The 18,664-nt window shown below is 36.4% G+C and overlaps 1 protein-coding gene across 1 annotated transcript in view; it reads right to left on the bottom strand.

Annotated features, from left to right (window-relative positions):
- Nucleotides 1–12,002, bottom strand: part of Fhl1 (four and a half LIM domains 1) — a 75,941-nt gene extending 63,939 nt beyond the window's left edge. The window contains exon 1 of the mRNA XM_046468156.2: nucleotides 11,847–12,002. The gene's annotated coding sequence lies outside the window, so the exon portion shown is untranslated. The remainder of the gene's footprint in view (nucleotides 1–11,846) is intronic.
- Between the last annotated feature and the right edge of the window lie 6,662 nt (nucleotides 12,003–18,664).

Here is an 18,664-nt window from a genome sequence, read left to right as displayed (position 1 = left end):
GTGAAGATGGCTTATCTCTCCTATAAATTTTCAAGTTACTTGAAAGTAAGTAAAATGTTTTACTCATTTGTGTGTACCTATTGGCCCCAAGCAGAGGATCTTTCTCATATAACAGAAACAAATAATTTATTTCTAAGATGAATGGAGTTGATTATTAAAACTCACATCCATAGGGGCTGGAGTTGTGGCTCAGTGGTAGAGCACTTGCCTGGCATGTGTGAGGCATTGGGTTCAATCCTCAGCCCTGCATATAAATAAATAGGTAAATAAAATTTCACAAAAAGATCCATTGACAACTAAAGATTAAAAAAAAAACCCTCAGTTCCATAGACTCCTCAGGTATGGTTGAAGAGCCTGTGTAGACATGTTTCCAGTCTGATCTTAGCCTCCTGTTGGTTGTATGGCCCAGGGAAAGTTATAAACTCAGGTTGTCTTGAAATGTATGTGTTCACATGCTCCCTAAAGTAATTTTGAAAACCTGTGTACCTTTCCCCACATATTCTAAGTTGATACCTTAACTTTTTTCATGTCATGTTCAAATAGTTACAAAAGGAAGCTATTTTCATAGTAAATATTGACAGTAAATGGTTGCATCACCTTTTTGAGTATGTCCAATTGACTCTAAATACAATAACCTATGCCCACTATCAATCATTCAAATATACACGATTAACCCAGAAAAATGGCACACGCCTATGATCCCAGCTACTCAAGAGACTGAGGTAGAAACATCTCAAGTTCCAGGCCAGCCTCAGCAACTTAGCAAGACCCTGTCTCACAATAACAATTTTAAAAGGACTGGGGATGTAAGTCAGTGGTAGAGCACCTCTGGGTTCAATCTCCAATCCGAAGAAAAAGGAAACAATTCAAAAATTTGCATTGTTCCCTTTTTCTCCTTAAACTCATATCTCTATTCATTCCTTCCCCAGAATTTTGTCCTAAAGTAATATATTTTATGCATGTAAATCTGTTTTTTAAATCTGTTTTTGATCATTCTATATATGTCTCATGAACAAATACACACACACATAAACATGTATTATTTAGATTATAGAGGGAGAATTTTTAGAGATGAAAGAAATATTTTTCAATCTGCTCACAAATTTGTGAATAAATATTGCTTGTTGTTAGAATAATTCAGTTAAGTATCAATTTTATTTTGGTTCTTTATTTTTTAAAAAAATGCAAACACTAAGAAACTTTGTTCACCTAAATAAGTAGAAGGAAGTGAAGAGTTTTTTTCTCATAACATTGTCACACAAACCTTTGTGTTTCTTCTTGAGTTATATACCCAAAATCCCAATGTACTCTATCATCAAAAAATAATTTTAATGATTTATTAGCTGACAATGCCATTAGATCCTTCAGCAATTTTGTTGAAGGCAAAGAATTGGAATCCACCTGTGTTGCAAAAGGTCTTGTTATGCAGTGATTGGGGTCATTTATTTTTCCACACCAACACCCTTATTTTGGCTTTTGGCTTTGTTTGTCACGAGGAGGTTTCTTACCCCTGGGGCAACACATCAAAGTCAGATTAGCAGTGGAGAGATGCTTGGGAGGATTGGCTTTCTTTTGTAAAATGTGAGGAAGGTTTTTGAGAAAGAGGATGAAGGCAAGGAGAATCCACCTGCCTGAGAGAGTGTTCCCAGACAGATCAATTTTTTAAAGTTGAGTGTCTAGTAATTGATTTCTTGACAACTGAATGTGTCCACAGAGTCTTGGCACTTCTTCATGTATCCCCAAAGATATGTGTACTCTAATGTGACTCAATTTACCTTTTCCCAGTTTTGACATCTGCAGTTAAGGGCTAGCATTAAGTAAATCACAAGATTATTGGGAAGATGGAATTAAATTATATATCACATGCAATGCACCTAGTAGAACATCAGACATATAGTAGGTGTTCAGAAAATGTTATATTCCTTCTGCACCTTTCCATCTTGACATTCCTATTTTTATAAAAGTATGATTGATTATCTTTTTTTCTTTTTGTACAGCCTGAAAGGGATGTTTGAAAAAAGGTTGACATGGCCCAAATTGTACATGAAATCAATAAAAGGGGGCTGAAAATTTAATCAGGACATTTTGTCGTGTATTTTTTTTAACTTTCAGACATTTTTTAGAAAGAAAAATACAAAGAATAATATAATGACCACTCATACTCCCCCCTCCCAGAATTAACAACTGTTAAACAGTTTATACTTTCTTTCAGTCTCTCTTTTGAGAAATGAAAGAATGAAACACTACCGTAAGTACTTAATAATGGCTACTATCTTTTTTTAATTGGTTCTTCTTAGTTATACATGACAGCAAAATTCCTCTTTGACATAATTATAAAGGCAGATAATATGCCTTGTTCTACTTCAATCCCCAGTCCCTCTCCTTCCCCTTCCCTTTCCCTACCCCATGGTCCTTTCCCTCTATTGATCTTTCTACCATTTACCCATAGTTGATTTTTTAAATTAATTTCTTATGGATATACACAATGGTGAGATTCACTGTGATATATTCACATACGTACATAGAAAAGTTAGGTCAGATTGGTCATCAAAAACATGAAAAGATGTTCAATATCTCTAGCAATTAGAGAAATATAAATTAAAACTCCACTGAGATTTTACCTCATTTCAGTCAGAATAGCAATTATCAGGAATATGAGCAATGATAAATGTTGGTGAGAATGTGGGACTGCAAATTTGTGCATACACTCTGGAAAGCAGTATGGAGATTCCTAAGAAAACTTGGAATGGAACCACCATTTGACCCAGTTATCCCACTTCTCAGTTTACATCAAAAAGACTTAAAATCAACATACTACAGTGATACAGCCACATAAATGTTTATAGCAGCTCAATTTATAATAGCTAAACTATGGAACCAACTTAGATGCCCTTCAACAGATGAATGAATAAAGAAAATGTACATATACACAATGGAATATTACTCAGCCTTCAAGAAGAATGAAATCATGACATTTATGGGTAAATGAATGGAGCTGAAGACTATCATGCCAAGTGAAATAAGCCAATCCCCAAAATACCAAAGGTCAAATGTTTTCTCTGATATGTGGAAGCTAATCCACAATAAAGGGAGGAGAGTTTAAAAATTAAAAAAAGAAGTTCAGTGGAATGAACAAGGGGGAATGATGGGAAGGGTGGGGCAATGGGAAAAGGAAAGAGTGGAATGAATGGCTACTATCTCTAATCTTAGACCCTTATCTCTCTCCTGAGTCAACCACTATTCTGAGTTAGTTTGCTTTACAACATTATGTTTAATGTACATTTGTGTTATTGTTAGTCTATATCATTCTACAACTTAACTTTTATTTGTCTATTTGACTCAATATTATAGCTTTATTCTTTATTCCTTCTTACCTTCTCATCTCCGGTCATTTTAGAACACAGTTCTCTCTTGGTGTCCAAATGGAAATTACTGGTTCTAGGTATCATCTCAGATACCAAAATCCAAGAATGCTTAAGTCATCTTTATAAAATGGTGTTGCTTTCACGTGTAATCTACAACACATCCTCCTTTATATTTTATTTATTTTTAAGAATATTTTAGTTGTAGATAGACACTATACCTTTATTTTGTTTATTTAGGTTTTTTTATATGGTGCTGGGGAAAAAAAAAACACCCAGTGCCTCACACATGCTAGGCAAGCATTCTACCACTGAGCCACAACCCCAGCCCTCTCCCTTTTATTTGAAATGAACTCTAGATAACTTATGATACTTAGTACAATGTAAATTCCATGTAAATAGTTGATATAGTGTATTGTTTAGGGAAAAAGAGCAAGAAAAAAATCTCCATACACACTCCATACAGATGTAATTCCCCCCCCCCAATATTTTTTATCTACATTAGATGACTCCTCTGATGTGGAACATGCAGACACAGAGGGCAGACTGTGCATTCTATTTCTATTGTTTAGTCCAAATGTATTTAACATTTCCATCCTTCTCCCAAACGAGGAAACTTTCTACCCCACCTTGACTCAGTGTTTCTATCCCTTGACATTTTTATTTCACTATGTTTGTTTTTGAGATAAAGTTCAAGTTCCATAATATTTACCCATTTCATGTGCACAATTCATTGGGTTTTAGTATATTCACAAAGTTGTGCAATCAGTTCTGCAATCTAATTCTAGGATATTTTCATCACCCCAAAAGAAATCTCCTTAATATTCATTCTCCCAATCTTTCCCAATTGCCCCCTCTCCCAAGCTCCTTGCAACCACAAATCTATTCTCTATCTTCGTGTATGTGCCTATTTTGGGTATTCCACATAAATCAGATAATATGTGCCTTTTTGTATTTGTCTTCTTTCCTTTAGCAACATGTTTTCAAGATTCATCCTTTTATTGCTGAATAATATACCATTATGTGGATATTTTGCTTATCCATTAATCAATTGAATGACATTTGGGTTGTTTCCACTTTGGACTGCTACGAATAATGCTACTATGAATATTTGTGTAAGAATTTTTTAATGGGCATAGGTTTCCATTTCTCTAACATCTATATACCTAGTAGTGGAATTTCCAGATCAAGTGGTAAAGCTAAACTTTGGGGGAACTGCAAAACTTACATAAAATGAGTGCACATTTTACACTCTCAACAGTTTCAATTTCACTACATCCTCTCCAAAACTTGTTATTGTCTATGATTTTTTTTTTATTTTAGCCATGCTAACATGTATGAAGTAATATTTCATTGTGATTTTGATTTGGGTTTCCCCAATGACTAATGGTATTGAACATTTTTGTATGCTTCTTGACCACTCGTATATCTTACAGACATGTCTACTTAAGTCCTTTAACCATTTTTAACTGAGTTATTTCTCTTTATATCATTGAGTTGTAAGAATTCTTCATATATTCCAAATTCAAATGTCCTCTTGCGTATTTTATTTTGAAATGTTTTCTCACAATTGTATGGTTATCTTTTCCTTTAAAGCCTGTATTAGTCAGCTGTGGCTGATGTAACAGAATACCCCAGATTGAGTGGATTACACTACAAAAATGTATTGTCTCACAGTGGTGGAGGTTAGACATTCAGGATCAAGGTGCCATCAGGGATAAATTTCTTTTGCGGCCTCTTTTCTTAGTATGTAGACAGCCACATTCTTACCATGTCTTCATGTCTTTTCTTCTTTGTGGAGGGGGGGAGTGGAAATGCACATGAATCACTCTCTGGTGTCTTGTTTTCTTCTTATAAGGATGCTAGTCCTGTTGGATTAGGGCCCCACCTTTATGATTTCATTTAACCTTAATTGCCTCCCTAAAGGCCCTATCTCCACATTATGGTCACATTGCAAGTTAGGATATTAGGGAGGGGGAGGCACCATTCAGTCCCTAATAAAGCAGAAAGTTTTAATTTTAACAAGACTTCATCAAAATTTAACTCTTTTTCCTTTTGTTTGTATTTTTGATGACCTAGCTAAGAATGCCTTGCGTAAGTCAAGGTCATCAGGATTCACTCCTATTATATTTTAAGAGTTTTGTAGTTTCAAGACTTACACTTATGTCTTCGATAAACTTTGAGTTAATTTATGTGCATGCTGAGAGAAAGGCTTCCAATTTCATTATCACTTATGTGGGTGGCCAGTTATTCTAGCACAACTTGTTGAAAAGACTATTCTATTCGTTCCCTTATTGAATTGTGTTGGCACCCTATTGAAAATAAATTTGCCATACATGTAAGGGTTAATATCTAGAGTCTCTATTTTAATTCCACAGATCTATGTGTATCCCTATGCCTACAACACACTCTCTTGATTAATGCAGCATTATATTAAGTTTTGAAATTGGGAAATGTGAGTCCCCCAACTTTGTTCTTCATTTTTAAGACTGCTTTCATTATTTGGGGTCCCTTGAGTGCCCGTATGTGTTGAGAGCCACAGCCGAAGGGGCCCCAGCAAACTTCCAGCTGCCAGCAAACTTCCAGCTGCCGGCTGATGATTGGCTCCTCGGCCCCAGCAACATCTAGCTGATTGGCTCCTCTGCGGTGATGCTCATTGGGCTGTTTCCCTGCCCTTTCAGACCACAGAGCTGCTCATTGGGGGACTTTTTTGGCTCCGCCCACGTGACCCAGCCAATCGGCCTCAAGAGCAGGAGGATTGTGGGAGGTGGAGAGAAGCTTGTGTGGGAGAGAGAGGCTTGTGGAAAGCTGGTGGTGGCAGTTGAGGCTCTGAGGGTTTTTCCTGAGAGGCTGTTTTGTTTGGCGTGTGTGGTTCTAAAAATAAAGTTAGTTTCTTTTGACAAGTGCCTCCTGATTGTGCCCAGCCAGACTGCCGCACGTATGTATTTGAGGATGAGCTTATCAATTTCTGAAAAAAAAGACAGTTGGGATTTTGATAGGGTTTGTTTTGAATATATAGATCAATTTGGGAAGTATTACCATATTCACTATATTGTCTTCTAATTTATGAACATAGGATGTCTTCTATTTAGGTCTTCTTTAATTTCTTTGAATTATACTATTTTAAGACTATTAATTTCACACTTTTTCAAAATTTATTCCAAAGTGTTTTATTTTTTTGATGCTATTATAAATTGAATTGTTTTCTTAATTTTATTTTTGGATTGTTCATTTGTAAAGTATAGAATTACAATCAGTCTTCACATATTGATATTATTCCATGAAACCTGCTAAACTCTTTTATTAGTTCTAATAGGTTTTGTTGTGTGTGTACTCAGTAAGAACGTCTGTATACAAGATTGTGTCATATGAAGACAGAGATAGTTTCATTTCTTTCATTCCAACTTGATGCCTCCTATTTTTTTCTTGACTGATTACATCAACTAGAACCTATAGTACAAACGTTGAGTAGAAGTGATGAAACTAAGGGCTCGGGTTGTGGCTCAGTGGTGGAATGCTTGTCTAGCATGTGCGGGGCACTGAGTTCGATCCTCAGCACATAAAGATAAATAAATAAAAGAAAGGTATTGTGTCCAACTATTCCTTAAAAAGTAAATAAATGATTAAAAAAAGAAGTGATGGGGGCTGCGGTTGTGGCTCAAGACGTAGCGCACTCACCTGGCATGCATGGGGCGCTGGGTTCAATCCTCAGGACCACATAAAAATAAAATACAGATGTTGTGTCCACCAAAAACTAAAAAATAAATATTAAAATTTTCTCTCTCTCTCTCTCTCTCTCTCTCTCTCTCTCTCAATAAAAAAGAAGTGATGAAAATAACTTATCTTAAAGAGAAAGCTTTCAGGTTTTCTCCATGATGTATAATGTTAGCTGTGTTTTTAATTTTTTTTTTCCTTAAAGGAAAGTCATCTCTACAGAGAGTTTGACGAGTATTTTTATCATGAAGGGATGTTAGCTTTTCTCAAATGTATTTTCTGTGTGCATTGAGATGCTTAGGTGTCTTTTATTATATATCAATTTTAATTTTATTGATATGTGATTTCCACCAGACTTCTACTTTATAAGGGTTCCTTTCCCACCTTATAATAAGTAATCTAGGAAGTGATATTTGGGGACTGTGTGAATATCTTATTTCTTTTTCATTATTATTTTTAAATTTTCCATGTTGCCTTTAAAAAATAAACAAAAACTTACTTATTCTTCTGGAAAATGAAAAACGGCACACATTTTTCTTAGATTATATCCACATCTATAGAACTTTAGGTTAATGGCCTTAAGAGATTAAGTAAAGCCATGTGTTTTAGGAGATGAAAGTCTAATTTTAGTCTCTGGAATAAGTAACCAAGAAAATCAGGAAATTTTCACTCTAATTACTTTCTGACAATCTATTATGTCCTTTTTTTCCTATCTTTCTTTCTTTCTTTTTTTTTTGTAGCGGGAATTGAACTCAGGAGCACTCAACCACTGAGCCACATCCCCAGCCCTATTTTGTATTTTATTTAAAGACAGGGTCTCATTGAATTGCTTAGTGCCTCACTTTTGCTGAGACTGGCTTTGAGTTCGAAATCCTCCTGCCTCAGCCTCTCCAGCCACTGGGATTACAAGCGTGTGTCACCACACCAGTTATTACATTCTCCTTTTGATGAATACTCTATTTCTGAACATATTTTCATCTGATTGCTTTAGCACTTATTGATAGTTTTTGCTTGAATAAGTTATTACCATAGCAGTTATAAAAATGATGATTTGGGTTGGGGTTGAGTTTCAGTGGTAGAGCACTTGCCTAGCACGTGTGAGACACTGGGTTCGATCCTCAGCACCACATTAAAAAACATAATAAGCTAATGTGTCCAACTACAAATAAAAATATATTTTTAAAAATGATGATTTTCTATATCTGCCATTTTTTTCTACATTTATTAGTTGGAATTTCCTACAAAAAAAGAGCCATGTTTTCTTTCTTTTTTGAGCTTTCATTTTTAATATCATTATGGATTTTCTTTCTTATTGTTCAATGTGGTATAATCCATTGCTGTCCTTATTTATTTCACTGCTCAAATTGTCCCAAATTTGTCTGGGATTCCTTATAATAGGATCCCAATTTTTAAATGAATCCATTAATTTTTGACCATTTTCTTGTTTTCTCACATTATAAAATATTCCAGGCTCACTTTCTTCTTTCCTTGCCCTGGACATAGAATCAGCCACTTGTCTGAGGAAATCTAGTTCCTTTTATTGTGGAACAACATGGTAGACATGAAGAGGTGCCATCCAGGTCAATCATCAAGAACAGAGTCGCTGCCTAGCTGTGGAAAGTATGGTCATTGGGCAGCCTGAAGTTACCAGCTCCTTCAGGTCTATTTTATTTGCAAAACCCCTTTAAGTGCCTTTTCCAGAGCCACCCACATCCATGGAGTTAAACATGGGTATAAAGTCCTGGCTTTTCAACCTGATATGGGGCACTATGTTGGGGAAAAATATTAGCTTCACAGCTCCTTGCTCCACACCTGGCTGAGGCTTACAATGCAGTTAATTTCTTTCTTTTCTCAATCCTACTTCCTTCCTCCATCCTTATATACTTGTTGATTTCTGGTAAACATCTTGTACTTTTTTCTTTTGATACTGAGGATCAAACCCAGGAGTGCTATACCACTGACTTATGTCGCAGCCCTTTTATTTTATTATTATTATTATTTTGAGATAGGTTTTTTCTAAGTTGCTGTGGCTCATCTTGAACTTGCAATCCTCCTGACCCAGTCTCTCAAATTGCTGGAATTACAGGAATGTGCCATCATGGTCCATGGCTGAGAATATTTTGTGTTTTAAACTCCATCACAGCATGTTTCAGAGAACCCAACCTGAGCCATATGGTATTTAGAATATGATTCTAGGTACTGTGTGCTAATATTACTAGAACACCATTGCTTCTATGCTCTTTTAGTAGACAGATACACATTTTAAAATAATTTCCAATCCAATGCCACATGGTACTTCTATTCCTTCTTTGACAAAATAATTTGTATTTCCTTCTTCCCACAGTGAGAATCCTGACTCCTGATCTATTTATGAATTTTCACTGTATTTATTCATTTTCTCAATCCAATGATGCACACAAAATAACTTCAGTATTGCTACATAAATAGTGTTACCAATAATAAACCACTAAGAAATGTTCGAGGTTTCTTTGCCATATTTTGTGTTTGCTTTTTCAGAGACAGGAATCTCATTATGTTGCCCTGGCAGGCTTCAAACTCTTTGCTCAAGTATTCTTCTTGCCTTGGCCTCCTACGTAACTAGGACTACAGGTATGTGCCACTGTGCTCAACTTATTTTTATCTATATGATACATCCCACTGAGATTGCACAAATTATTGTGTCAAAAGTTGTTAATCTAATCATCCTTATTCTGTCACATAGTTACATTTTCAGTGTGATGTGCAGTTTAATTTCTTTGTTTATATGGAATTGAATTTTTCTCATATGAATTCAATTTTATTTATTGAATATTTAAAATACTAATGTAATTAAAAGACAAAGCATACAAAATATTCTCAGAGAATCATTGCCCTCCCTAGTATCCCATTCATACCCGCTCCCTTTAGATCATCAATTTCCTTAATTTCTGATTTATCTTTCCTGCAAGATGTATTTTGCAGATATTAGCAGATACGTACATATATATTTCCCCTTCTTTCTTACACAAAGGTAGTGTACTACAGATAGTATTCTGCATTTTACAAGCACGAGATTTAAATTAAAACTAAATTGAGATCATAATTTCAAATTTGGAGATTTTAAGCATGCTTCCTTGAATGTATTTAGGTCATTCTATTATCTTCATTTCCTCAGATATTGGATGTGTTGGCCACTTTTCATAGTACCCATCTTCCCCAGGAATGGTATAGTTTTGCTGAGAACTGATTTTCTGTGGGGATTTTCTTCTTTATGTTTATGGTGCTAGTTTTTCAGTTCCCTCAGTCCTGGCCCCTCAAATTATCAAAAGTTCATACCAGGGATTTTCCTGCAAAGTTTAGCAAGTCTAATACCTACACTCACATGACACAAATGCAGGTATAGGTCTCATATTAGCTAGAGTTTTCTGCCTCAGGTAAGCAGGTGATTCTAGCCCAATTCTGGTGGGTAGGCAGGATAGGCAGGAAGGCCTGGTTTCACACAGATCCTGGCTCCAGTCTCCTACCACATTCTGGGAAAGTTTGGCCACAGTTTTCCATGGATTTGAAGTCCTATACCCAACTGCTTCTGACTTAACTGCTATAGTTTCTGTTTGCTTTGGTCTGTCATGATTTTCCTATCATATTTGATAGTTATGTACTTATTTGGGGGGGGGAGTACTGGGGATTGAACCTAGGGGCACTTTACCACTGTGCCACATCCCCAGTCCTTTTTAAATTAATTTGTTATTTTAGTTTTGAAACAGGTTTTCCCTAAGTCATTGTGATCATCTTGCCTCAGCCTGCCAAGTTGCTGGGATTATAGGCATATGCTACCATACCTGGCTGATGGTTATGTACTTTCAAGTGTATTTTAAACAACCTTATAGATCTTTGCTGTGTTTGAAATAATGTCAGGAGAATTATGCATATGCTCACTTTACCATCTTGACATGAAACCATTTATTCAACCCTTTTTATATATACTGGGGATTGAATCTAGTAGGGCTTTATCACTGGACTACATCCCCAGTCCCTTTTTACATAGTAAAAAAATATAGATATTGAGAGAGGATCTCACTAAGTTGTTTAAGGTCTGGCTAAGTTGCTGAGACTGGCCTTAAACTGGTGATCCTCCTGTCTCAGCCTCCTGAGTTGCTGGGATTATAGAAGTGTGCCACCATGGCTCAGTCTCAACAAATTATTTTTGCAGTGCTGGGGATCAAACCCAGAGCCTTGTGATTGCTAGGCAAACATTCTACTGCTGAGCTACACTGCCAGCCCCTATTCAATAAATATTTATCGAGATCTACTGGGTGCCAAACACCAATCTAAATTTGTGGGATACTGAACTAGATTAAAAAAATTTTAAACAGCTGATCGGACTTCAAGCTTCTTTGTCTTTATGCTTTGTTTATTAAGAAAGTGCAGTTCACTTTCATAATATAATAAAATATTTCAAATATATTAGGATGGTCAGGTTATCTTGAAGGGGTTCCCATCTTGCCTATTTCTTCCTCCCCTCCACCTATATCCATCTGGTTATACACTCTGAAAATGAAAGAACCTGAAGAAACTAAAAGCTCACCCCAAAAAGAAAGCTTCTCTTTTAATCCTTCAATCCTTCCCTTCATTGCATTGATGATGCCCTTAAGTGCTAAAGTAGACCACAGGAAACCATTTCTAGAAAAAGACCTTTCCACCTACTCAGTACTCTGTATTACTCCCTAGGACCTTTTCTTTTGTGGATGGAAGTCTTGGCTTTTTTAATGTTAAATTATTTTAAAGAATTACCTTGGATATGAACTGTAGCTTCCGGACACACCTCTTACATATGCCGCCTGCTGCCCTCCCGGCATTTTTCCTCTGACGAACGTGTACTTAGACTGTGCGTGACATTTTTCCTGATTATTGTGTTTCACATCTTTTTATTCTCCTCTGGAAATGCTAAAATTAGATGCATTTTCAGTGTCTGGCTCAATGCTGAGACAAAAGACCTCCTCTGCTCTTTGATATTTAACAGGCTGATGTGCTGACTAATTCTGCAGCAGCTTTCTCTATTAGTTCAGTTGCTAAATATAGCAGTGGACATAGTGTCTGATAAAAGCAAGTTAATTAAACATACTTTTCATCCATTAGTATTTCAGTTGTTCAGTGTTTAAGCACAAACAGTGTTGCTCTAGAAGAAGCAATTCAAAACAAAAGACATATACATACTTAGAATATATAAAGCAATATTCAGCCATTTTCTGTTACTTCATTTTCTGCTATAGCTGTTGTTCCAAATGAAGTCATAAGCTAACATTTCCGTTTTAGAATTATGGAAGCTGAGGGAGGCCAAAAAGACCAATTGAGGAAGAACAAGATTAATCTTTGGAGGTTTGTTCTGGTTGGGGTTAAATCATGTTAATGTAATGTAATGTTAATGTAATTTTCTTAGTCCATATTGGCACATTCAGAACTCTACCATATATGTTCGTGGTACAAATATACATGGCTTCTCTCAGCCTGGGATTAAATTGTACTTAGAGTCAGCCGAATATTAACAGCAGTTGGATTCTGAATCATTAGATAATTTATATTGTTGATTGATTAATGGTTTTGGCAAAATTGAACATAAATGGAGGGAAATTAATTCTTGACTTGTTTTGCAGGCTGGAATGATTTAGGATTGAGAGCCATTTTTTGGTCAGGATTAGGCCTATATTTGGGAATCGAATGAGAGGTGGTTCTCTACAAAGCTTGTTAAGAATATAGCCATGAAGACAGAAATTACCTTCCGTTTAAGTCACTTTTTCTGTTCTGTTTCCTCCCTCCAAAATCCCTCAGTTCAGATAGCACACTGTTAATTTCTGTGAATGCAATGCAAAAATGCAAATTGCTTTAATTCTGTGTTTTTTCAAACAATGCAGGAATTAAGAAATAAATAACAATAGCTTCGGTAATGAGACTGGCATTATTTTATGTAATATAAATATATGATCTCCTTTACTCTTTACAGTAACCTTATAAAGGAGGTAGTCTGTAATCCCATTTTATGGATGAGGCAACTGAAGGCTTAGAGAGGTTAAGCAACTTGCCAAAGGTCATGCAGTTATTTAAAGGGGCTATTGGCAACTGACACTAGGATTTCTGTACATATATACATGGATGTATAACTAATGTGATCCTGCAATTTGTACACATGGAAAAATGAGAATTCATACCCTATTTGAATCAAATGTATGATATGTCAAGATCATTGTATTGTCTTGAGCAACTAATAAAAATAAAGGGGCTATTGGAACCAGGAGTGGTGGCTCATGTCTGTAATTCCAGCTACTATAGAGGCTGAGGCAGGAGGATTGTGAATTTGAGGTCAGCCTGGGCAACTTAGCAAGACCCTATCCAAAATTAAAAATACAAAGGGATGGGGATCTAGCTTAGTGATAGAGTGCTACTGGGTTTGATCCCCAGTACCCAATAAAGGAATGGAATGCAGTTACTGGCATTTAGGCCCAGGCACTCTGACTCCTCTATGACTGAACAGGCCATACACCCTCATATGGCTTCTTTCTTCAAGTTTCTCTCACCATCCTAACTAAATAGCACCCAGTCCCTAGCTATGGTCACATTAGCCTGTCTTTATGTCTTCACAATGCATGTAATTATCAGAACTATCTATTGGTCTCTTTATTATCTATTTACCACACTAGCATTGTAGCAGTGCAAGGAATTTCTGTCCTTTTGTCCACTATGCTAACACAGGCCCCCATGGTATCTAGTAAATGCTGAAGTTCATCTTTCTTCCTTCCTTTCCTCCCCACTTCCCCCTCCTTTTCTCTTCCTCCTCCTTCATTTTCTCTTCCTCCTCCTCCTCCTCCTTCTCCATCTCCTATTCCTTCCCCTTCTTCTCCTTCTTCCCCTTCCTTTCTCCTTCTCCTTTCTTTTTTCTTAGTGCTGGGGATGAAATCCAGGGCCTAACACATGGTAGGCAAGTGCTATACCACTGAGTTATATCCCCAGAGCCATCAAATATGTATTTATTGAATGGATGAATGATTAATTACTAACTTGTTACCTGGACATACAAGAAAATCATAGTGGTTTAGAAGAAGAGGAGAGAAATGAAAAAGTTCTTAAAGAGGAGGTAAGATCTAAGCTGAGAGATATGGGTTAAAATAAACATGATTCATTTTTTTCTAGTGTTTCTTTGGACCAATTTTTGATGAGCTGTGGCTTCCTTAGGTCCTCTGTCAGTTAATTATATTTAAAAAGCCAAAATACATCAATGGGGATGCCATTCAAGCAAGAAAATCCTTTGAAAATAGAATAATTAGCCCTTCCCTAACTTTATCCATTTTACAAATAACACTCTTGACATTAGAGTCCAAACAACTATTGAGAAATTGATAATTAATTAGCTGCTGACTAACTTTGGCAGTAATGATTTCTCCAATCCTGTCTCAAAACCTCAGGAGGGGATTAATGAATTAGCTCAGGATTCATAGACTCAAAGGCCTCCTGGGGCCAGTAGTTAATGCTACTGAAGGGAGTGGACCAGAGGAGGACCTTGACACATGCCCCCAGTATACACTGTGCTGCAGTGTGGGCCTGAGATAGCCACATTTGCCCACTTTTTCAAAAAAGTCAGAAATCCAAAATTTTATGTGAAACTGGCTGATTTTTAAATGTTGGCAACTAATTTAAATAGTTTTAAAATACCACAGGGGCCAAATAAAACATGTCTACAGCAGAACTTGGCTCACAAACCCACGCCCCCAGTTTCTAAGTTTCCTTCCAACTTCTTAAATGCCTCCAGTCTATGAAATTTCTTTTAAAAGATTGACTCAAAATCTGGGTAAACATTTTAAAACCTCTGATTATCATAGAAACATTTTTTAAAATCAAAAAACAATATTGTTTCAAGTAAAATAAATTAATATTCACTGCATATCTGAAGTGCTTTGTTTGTTTGTTTGGCTTGGTTGCGTTTATTTGCAATGCTGGGAATCAAACCCAGGACCTCACACATTCTAGGCATGTAGTTGAGTTTTGACCAACAACTTTATTAAAATATGTAGTGTATTGGTCAAAACTCACAGCTAGTGTACTCCTCTCTTTTAAATTTCTGGCTGTGATGTCTTAAGACCAGGATAAAGAAAAAATAGAGGGAGCAACCTTTCTAGGTGAGGGGTTGGTGTGAATTTATGTCTAGCGCAAAACCCCAAATTCATCCAGAACGTTAACAGAGTCCTGATCTTGGCTCTTGAGAAAATTTTAATCTCATTGTATCCAATTTCCAGTTCGTTAAAGAAAGGGAGAGATTAATACCAGCACCCAGGAATTTTCCATGTCCTTCAGAGAAAGAATTGTAATTAGAGAAATACCCACTCACCCAAGAAGCATATTAAATACTTTTAACTATTAGCAGACAAGTTTCTGGGACAACCAAAGTAAGCAGTTTCATATTAACTTTCTTCTGATAGGATGAGGTTGGTTTGGAATTTTTATGATAATGTTAAATCCATTAGTGAAGCCAATTGTTTCCACATTACCAAAACATACTAATGAGATAATTTTTAAGCTTTATTACTGTGTAGCCCATTGTAAAAACATTGGAATCCTTGAAAACAACAACCTAAAAATAGTAACAACCTTTGATTTTAAGCTTAAAGATTGGTCGTGGTGATGTGTTTTTTTAAATTCTTATTTAAAATGTTGCAGAAACAAACTGAAAATAGAAATAAGAAAACAATGCTATTTATAATAGCATCAAAAAGAATAAAATATTTATTCTTTGTATTTTTTCTAAGGAAAAAATTTAACAAAGTAGTATAAAACTTGTACTCTGAAATGTATAAAAACTCACAAACAAGTTAAAGAAGACCTAAATAAATGTAAAGGCATCTGTATTCATGGAGAAGAAGATTTAACATTGTTAAGATGGAAATACCTGCAAATTGACCCGCAATTTAATGCAATCCATATCAAAATCTCAACAAATTTTTGTGGAAAACCAAAGTCAATCCTCAAATTCATATGGAATTGCATGATACCTTGAATAGCCAAAACTATTTTAAAAAAGCAAAATAAATTTGGAGGACTCACATGTCCTAATACAAAACTTTAATACAAAGCTAGAGCAATAAAAAGTGTCCTGAGATAAACATAGACATATAGACCAATGGAATAGAACTGAGAGTCAAGAAATGAACCTATCTACATCTATCATCAATTGACTTTCAACATAGATGCCAAGTCCATTCAATGGGGAAAGAACAGTCTCTTCAACAAATGGTGCTCAGACAACTGGGTATCCATATCCAAAATGAAGTTGGACCTCTACTTCACACCATGTACAAAAAATAAACTGAAAATGGATCAAAAACATAAATTTAAGAGCAAGGTATAAAACTCAAAAGAAAACAATCAATTTTTAAAAATTTTTTTTAGTTGTCAATGGACTTTTTTAAAAAATTTATCAATACGTGGTGCTGAGAATCGAACCCAGTGCCTCACAAATGCTAGGCAAGCACTCTGACACTGAGCCACAACCCCAGCCCAGGAATCAATCTTAATATCCTTGGATTAAACAAAGCTTTCTTAGACATGATACCATAGACACAAGTGACAAAAGAAAATGATGAATTGTACTTTATCAAAACTAATAGCCTGCTAGGCGTGGTGGTATACACCTGTAATCCCAGCAGCTCAGGAAGCTGAGGCAGGTGAATGGCGAGTTCAAATCCAGCCTCAGCAGCTTGGTGAGGCCCTAAGCAACTTGGGGAGACCCTGTCTCTATGCATAAAAAGAGCTAGGGATGTGGTTCAGTGGTTAAGTGCCCCTGGTTTTAATCTCTGGTACAAAAATAAACAACAACAACAACAAAAAAAAAAAAACTACTAACAGCCTTTTTGTGGTACTGGGAATTAGACAAAGGAGTACTCTACCACTGAGCAATATTTTCAGCTCTTATTTATTTTGAGATGGGGTCTTCCTAAGTTGCTGAGACTGGCCTTGAATTTGCCATCCTCCTGCCTCAGCCTCCCAATTGCCTACTAATGGCTATAGGGCTTCTTTGGGGGGTAATGAAAATGCTTTAAAATTGTGGTGATGGTTGCATAATTTTATGAATGTATTAAAAACCACTGAATGATACACTTTAAAAGGATAATTCACCTAGGGATAATATCTCAATAAAGCTGTTAAAATGTGATGGAAGCTGGGCACAGTGGCTCATGCCTTTAATCCCAGTGACTCAGGAAGCTGAGGCAGGAGGATTGCAAGTTCAAGGACAGCCTCAACAACTTATTGAGAGCCTGCATCAAAATGAAAAATAAAAGGACTGGGGATGTAGCTCAGTGGGAAAGCACCCCTGGACAATGGAAGTGAGAAACATCTATTGTGTTTGGGCAATGTCAAGTATGTCATTTAGCATGGAGGTCAGAACTGAGGTGTAATGACTCCCTAAGGAAGTGAAAGTAGGTTAGGGCACTGAATACCATGACAAAGAGTTTGGATTTGCCTCATGAGGTAAAGAGGAACACAAAAGCTTTGGAGCAGGGTCATCACACAATCAAAGCTATGCTTTAAATGATACCTTCATCTCCCATGCTACCTCCAATACCATCCTCACTCTGAATCACACAGTGCCCACTAACACATTTCCTTAAGCAAGACATCTGAGCAAATAGGCTCAAGAAGCTCAGGACTTCAAGACACCAGGCACAGAAAAGGCTGAAATGTCAGTATAATGGGGATGGCAAGAATTGAAAACTCTCCATAAAGTCAGTAACATAAGGTATAAAGAAGAATCCAGTCTCAGGCTTCTCAAGAGCAATACTACATGCTCTGAGATAATTGAGCAATGCCATAAAAATGTGAAGGAAAATAATATTTGATCCAGAATTCTATTCCCAGCTGCAGGACTAATCAAATGGGAGGTTAAAGATCTTTTCAGAAATGCAAGGGCTTAGAAACTTTCTCATGCACCTTTTTTTAAAGGTCTCACGTATTTATTACTGAAACAACTTACTAGTATGGAGGATAGAAACAGAGAAAAACATTTTCCCAATAAGACACGCCCCACTGTCCAAATAGTGGCAACATTTTTTGCTTGATACTGTACAATGCTAATGACCTTGACACAGCATAAATATGTTTGCTCACATACAATCCTTATAGGTTATTCTCCAGTGCCTCCTCTTGGATTCATACCTGATTTTATTGTCATTTTTCGTCTAAATCCAGTGAGGATTGGGATGATTTTGCTTGTTTCTTGGACAGGAATTGTTTGATCCTGAAAGTCTTATGAAAAGACATGGTGTGTTAGTTTTTCATTGTAATCAAAATGTCTGACAACAGGAATGTAGAGGAGGAACTTCATTTGGGGTTCATGGTTTCAGAGGTCCATGGTGGACTAATTGCATTGCTCTGGGCTCAAAATGAGACAGAACATCAAGGCAGAAGGGTGTGGTGGAGGAAAGCAGTTCAGGATATGGCAACCAGGAAGCAGAGAGAGACAGACAGACAGAGACAGAGAGGGAGAGCTCTGCTCACAAGGGACAAAATATATACCCCAAAGGCACACTCCCCCAGTGACTTATTTCCTCCAGTCACACCCTACCTTC

The sequence above is a fragment of the Marmota monax genome, unplaced genomic scaffold (genome assembly GCF_021218885.2).
Source record: "Marmota monax isolate L192 unplaced genomic scaffold, Marmota_monax_Labrador192_F-V1.1 WCK01_AAM20220418_F8-fsc00333, whole genome shotgun sequence".
NCBI lineage: Eukaryota > Metazoa > Chordata > Mammalia > Rodentia > Sciuridae > Marmota > Marmota monax.
This window is presented reverse-complemented; position numbering and strand designations above follow the sequence as displayed.